Here is a 6,000-nt window from a genome sequence, read left to right as displayed (position 1 = left end):
TTGAATCATCATCCTCAATAATAATAAATCCATCTTTTGCAAATAGAAAATAATTCTAGAAATTGAGATGTGTCCAGAATGAGGTACAGGGCTTTACATGAATCCCAAGGGACTTACAAAGCATCTGCAGTCTGTCATTTCTGTTTCTCGCCCTTCTACTAATTAATTAATTAACTAATCAATTAGCCAATCAATCAATCAATCCATCAATCAACTGAACCTTGCATGATTTTGTACCAATAGGAAATGTAGTTAAGGTGTCAGCAGTATGTTGGTGCCTGCTGTTAGCACTAGAACATATACACCTTGTATTCTAGTCTTATTTGCATGCATGCTTGATTTTGTTATGATATAAAATGCTTTTAACGTGTGTGCAATAAGTAAACAGTTCCTGTTAGCTCTAGAACAGATACACGCTGTAGACCATCTGAGCAGTTTTAAAAACCAAAGGTTTAAAAAAAAATTAACAGTAAACTGAAAATGTAACTAAATTGTAAAAATAAATGTAAAGTAGTTAATGTTAATGTAAGAAGTCCTTTTCATTCAGTAGTTAAAAACCTACAGTTGTTCGGCAGAAATGTTTGTAAATTAAGCTTTGAAAGTTAATGGAAAGAATTCCTAAGGGTGAACCAGCTAACTTAGTTATCCTCTGTCTGTGTGAGAAAGCAGAGGTGATAAAGATTGGGTTACTACATCCTTTAGGGCAGTGTTCAGACAATTCTGTACTGCAGAATTCGGTATGTATGTTGCTATTATAATAGCAAGAAAAATGAAATTAACAAAGGAAGACAGACAATTATAACCATTTAAAGTATAGTTCTTTCATTTAGAGAAATTGCAAAGAAATTCCCCATCAAAAACACTTGAAAACCAGAGCAAACCTTGAGAGGAAGAGGTCTGGCAGACCACAACAGAAACAGAAAACATGTGAGATGGCTCACAGGATAACATCTTCAAGCACTTGTTAAAAGTTAGCAAGACTTCAGACTGTAGGTTTGACAGGTTAAGTGATGGTGAGAAAGCCATCACAAAGACAAGATATTGCAAAAGTTAGAAAAGACACTTGGTTATGCAGCACTACCAGTGGACTACTGAAGAATGAATGAACATCTTATGGACTGATGAATCAAAATGTGTAATCTTCGGTTCAGAATGCAGAGTTTTTTAATGTTGTCCAATAGGCCAAATGCTGGTTCCTCAATGTGTATGACACCCACTGACAAGCAGAGAGGAGAGAGTGTGATGAACTGGGGCTTGTTTGCTGGAGCAAAGGTCAGCACCGTGTACAGAGTGTCTGGCATGCTGAAGACTGCCAGACCAATCACATCACTGTAGAAATAATCCACTATTTAATGATCATTTTCCTGTACAATGTTAATGGTAGTCACAATGCTCTTCAAGACCTCTGGATCTTAACCAGAGAAAAGGTGGAAGTCTATCGTCAGGCTGTCAGTCCAAAACACAAGGGTGTGTTTAAACGTAAGAAATGGGAGACAGTAAGAGGAGAAAAGGGGGGGATTAGGGCTCAGAGAACCCAGAGAGAATGTTGTCACCTCCAGTCCTTGACCCTTGACCCAGTGAGAGGTGAACTGCGTGGCCCGTATCTGTGACCCATGCAGCCAGTACAGAAATACTGGACTGTCTCAGCATTCTCTAATCTATTCTCTTCTGGGCGTCAACATGCCAGTCAAACATGTCTACAAATGACAAGATCATCTTTTACTGGCCCAATACAATATGATAATAAATTAATCTTATTTCAGATATAAAAATACTATAAATTGAATTGAGATGTGTCCAGAATAAGGTACGGTGCTTTAGAAGTGACTTACGAAGGCAAAGAATCTACAGTCTGTTATTTCTATTCCTGGCCCTTCTCCTCTTCATTCATTCATTCATTCATTCATTCATTCATTCATTCACCCATCAAGTGTACTTGGTCTCTGTGTATACTGTTGGTCCTAAACATGCACGCCTGCTTGATGTTGTTCTGATATGTAACATTGTTAAGGTGTCTGGAGTATGTAGATGCCTGCTGTTAGCACCAGTACAGATACACCTTGTAGACCATCTGAGCTATTCTGCCCAATTAGCAGCAAAAGGGAGGTGACGTTAGTGTGTGGTTATAAAGGGACGTAGGTGATATGCGTACTGTGGAGAAAAGCAGTGAAGTTTGTTCTCACAGCTTTATTGCAGACCAATAACTGGAGAGGTGAGTAAAACTCTTCGGTGTCAACAACTTTGACATTCTACTTTATAAGACTCTTATTAGTGGCATTTTCAGCCATGAATGAACATGAGCAAGTTATATAAAATTTTTACATTTCTTTTTAATGTTTACTGGATTAACCAGACCATTTATTATAGTGTTGGAGGCATGATGATGTATTTTCAAACTTTGTTTTGCAATAGTTTGGAGAGGTTTACTAGAAACCCCAAACAAAAACTGCTTGTCAGGTCCATTTTTAGTACTGGAACAAAAAAAGGCTTTCCCTTTTATACAGTAACAAAGCATCAAAGGTGTAACTTGGCTGTAGGAAGTGCTGTGGAGAGGAATGTGGACTTGGTGAAACATTTCATTCAGCAGCACCCCAAATTCACATTCAAGTCCTCAGTACCAAGCTTCTGCATATACTAGTAACTAGTAAAAGTAGATTTACTGCTAATGGATTTATTAGTAGTATTATAACCTTGACATGGAGTTACTGTGTGTATAGTATAATGAGCATCATTTTAGTATGAGTCAGTATTACTGTAGGATTAATGCTTACTGTGAATCTTTTTCTCTTCTCTGGCTAGGCCCACACTCATTGCTTCACCACTTCAACATTTCCAACATTTCCAGCAGTACCATTAAGTATGTTCCAGTATTTCTTTCAATGATATCGATATAGCTAAATTATTAGTAGCTGATTATATTAGCGATTACTAACATATGAAGTAAAATACACTAGTGGGCAAACATTTTTGAACATGCCATTTTTCCAATTGTTATTGACATGTAAGCAGTTAAAGTCTCTGGAATAACCTAAGCAGTAAGATAAGCAGTAAACTGGGGTAAACCAGAGGTTTTTTAAAAAACAACAGTAAACTGAAAATTTATCTAAACTGTAAAATAAATGTAAAATTGATGTTAATGTAAAAAGTGAAGATAGAGAAGTTATTGCAAAAATTAGAAAAGACACTTGGTTGTGCAACACTACCAGTGGACTACTGAAGAATGAATGAACATCTTATGGACTGATGAATCAAAATGTGTAATCTTCAGTTCAGAATGCAGAGTTTTTGAATGTTGTCCAATAGGCTAAATGTTGGTTCCTCAGTGTGTATGACACCTGCTATCAAGCAGAGAAGAGAGAGTGTGATGATCTGGGGCTTGTTTGCTGGAGCAAAGGTCAGCACCATGTACAGAGTGTCTGGCATGCTGAAGCAGAAGGCCTCCCACAGCATCAGGCAGTCACATGCAGATCTCAGTTTCTAGAATTATTTTCTATCTGCAAAAGATGGATTTATTATTATTGCGGATGATAATTCGAAACTTTTGCTATCTTAATGAGTTATAACTTAACACTGGTGGGATTAGCAAGGAACACAGGCTTTCAAGGTCCCCCAGAAAAGATGTGACTCGCACATACAAGTGTTGAGGGCAGTAGTAGCTCAGTGGTTAAAGTGCTTGCTTTGTTGCTGGTTCAAGCCCCACCACTGCCAAATTATAACTGTTGGATCCCTGGACCAGACCCTGCACCCTCAATTATTCAAGTTGTACTCAGTAATAACTATAAATTGCTTTGGATTAAAATGTCTGCTAAATTCTGTAAATGTATGGGTTCAAGTTGGAGGTAGGAAGTCCAGTGTGCTATCTGTTGCACTGCAGAGGTTATAATTGATGACATTCATTTGTTATTGAATGTGAGCTTGAACGTCACATCCTAACAAGTGTTTCAATAATGTAACAGTACCAATGGATTTTGAGCTCAGGACTTCCTGTTTACCAGGCAGCTATTATGACCAGCTAAGCCACAGCACCCATTTGCTGAGGCTGAGTCATTGATGAGTGCTTTTACCTTCCACACCTCCAGCAAAGGCAAGTTTTCAGGTGAACCCAGTGCAGAAAAATTGTTGGACAAATGTACATTTTTCCAATTGTTATTGACATGTAAGCAGTTCAAGTCTTGTAAATAACCTAAGCAGCAAATCGGGCTAAACCAAAGGTTTTTTAAAAATTAACAGTAAACTGGAAATGGATCTAAACTGTAAAAATAAATGTAGTTATTGTTAATGTAAGAAGTCATTTTCAATCAGTAGTTAAAAATCTACAGTTGTTCTGCAGAAATGTATGTAAATTTAAACTTTGAAAGTTAATGCAAAGAATTCCTAAGGGTGAACCCCCTGACTTAGCTATCCTCTCTCTGTGTGAGAAAGCAGAAGTGATAAAGACTGGAATACTACATCCTTTAGGGCAGTGTTTGGACAATTCTGTACTGCAGCATTCGGTATGTCGCTATTGTAATAGCAAGAAAAATGAAATTAACAAAGGAAGACAGACAATTATAACCATTTAAAGTATAGGTCTTTCCTTTAGAGAAACTGAAAAGATATACACCATCAAAAGGCACTTGAAACCCACAACTTTGACAGGAAGAGGTCTGAAAAACAACAACAGAAACAGAAAACATGTTTCTGTGAGTCTACAGCTTGAATGATGGATGGCTCACAGGATGAGACCTTTAAACACTTGTTAAAAACTTAGCAAGTGCCATTTTCAGCTGTGAAGCTGTAGGTTTGACAGGTTAAGTGATGGTGAGTGTGTGTATGACACCTGCTGTCAAGCAGAGAAGAGAGAGGGTGATGATCTGGGGCTTGTCTGTTGGAGCAAAGGTCAGCACCGTGTACAGAGTGTCTGACATGCTGACACACACACACAGACCATCACAGATGTCCAGCCCAACGTTTTGGCAATCACTCACTAATTAAAAATGGCAGGGCATGCATCAGTGGGTCATCAGTGCTAAAGACGGTCACGATGAAAGACTCAGGACTTGAGCTACAGTAACGTGAACAAAAGCTCTGGTGCCTGCAGCAGTCTCTATTTAATTCTCAAAACGCAAAATGTTTCTGACACCAAGCATCTCTTTCACACAAAATAAGCTTTGGCCTGACTGACTTTTTAAAATATCCATCTACTGTTTTGCTTGCACTATTTCTAGTATGTAATTTGTACATGAAGTCTGGAATATTAAAACATAAGAATGCCTGTTTACTGTAGAAGAAAAGATGCTATGTGATTTCAGCTCCAGAAAAATAGACCCATATGGCATGAGTAAAACGAGTTATAGAGCAACAAAACTCTGTCAAGCCTACACAAGTATTCTTGGTTATTTGTCGCTACATGTGTGCCCTTATGTAAGTATATTGATTCTTCTACTCCCCTAAACCAAATATTGTATGTTCTGTGCTTATTGGACAGACTATCATGTTTCTCTTGAATGCATGAAGTAAGGATGCTATGAATTAAATCATATTTTCTGGATACTGCTAAAGAAACATCCAGCCTGGCTAAGTTGGATGTTATTACTGAGGAATAGTATATAAGGTATCTGTTAAGCAGATTGCAAAGGATAAAAAACTCATTTTAATCAGTTTAAGGACATTTATTCCAATACACAAAGAGAAGGAAAAGCTTCTTGCTGGGGGTTTTCTGGGAGGAGAATCTTAGATTTGTGGTCGTACAGCATCCAGCTCTTCGAGTCTACTCTGAAGCTTATTCTAATAAAATACCATAATGCCTGTTCCATTAACAAGTACAGGGAGCTGTTAATGTTATTTGTTGTTAATATCTTCCTATATTTTTCCCTCTTTCTCTCTCCAGAGCCGTTGTCATGGAGATACGTGGGTTTGCTGTAGGTTTGCTGTTGGCTTTGTCTGCCACCCTGTTGGTTGACACACAGACCACCGACGTGATGAGGCGCTACAAGCACTTTCTCAGACAGCATGTGATCG

This window comes from Electrophorus electricus, chromosome 8, assembly GCF_041902795.1.
Source record: "Electrophorus electricus isolate QZ-2024a chromosome 8, ASM4190279v1, whole genome shotgun sequence".
In the NCBI taxonomy this organism is placed as follows: domain Eukaryota; kingdom Metazoa; phylum Chordata; class Actinopteri; order Gymnotiformes; family Gymnotidae; genus Electrophorus; species Electrophorus electricus.
This window is presented reverse-complemented; position numbering follows the sequence as displayed.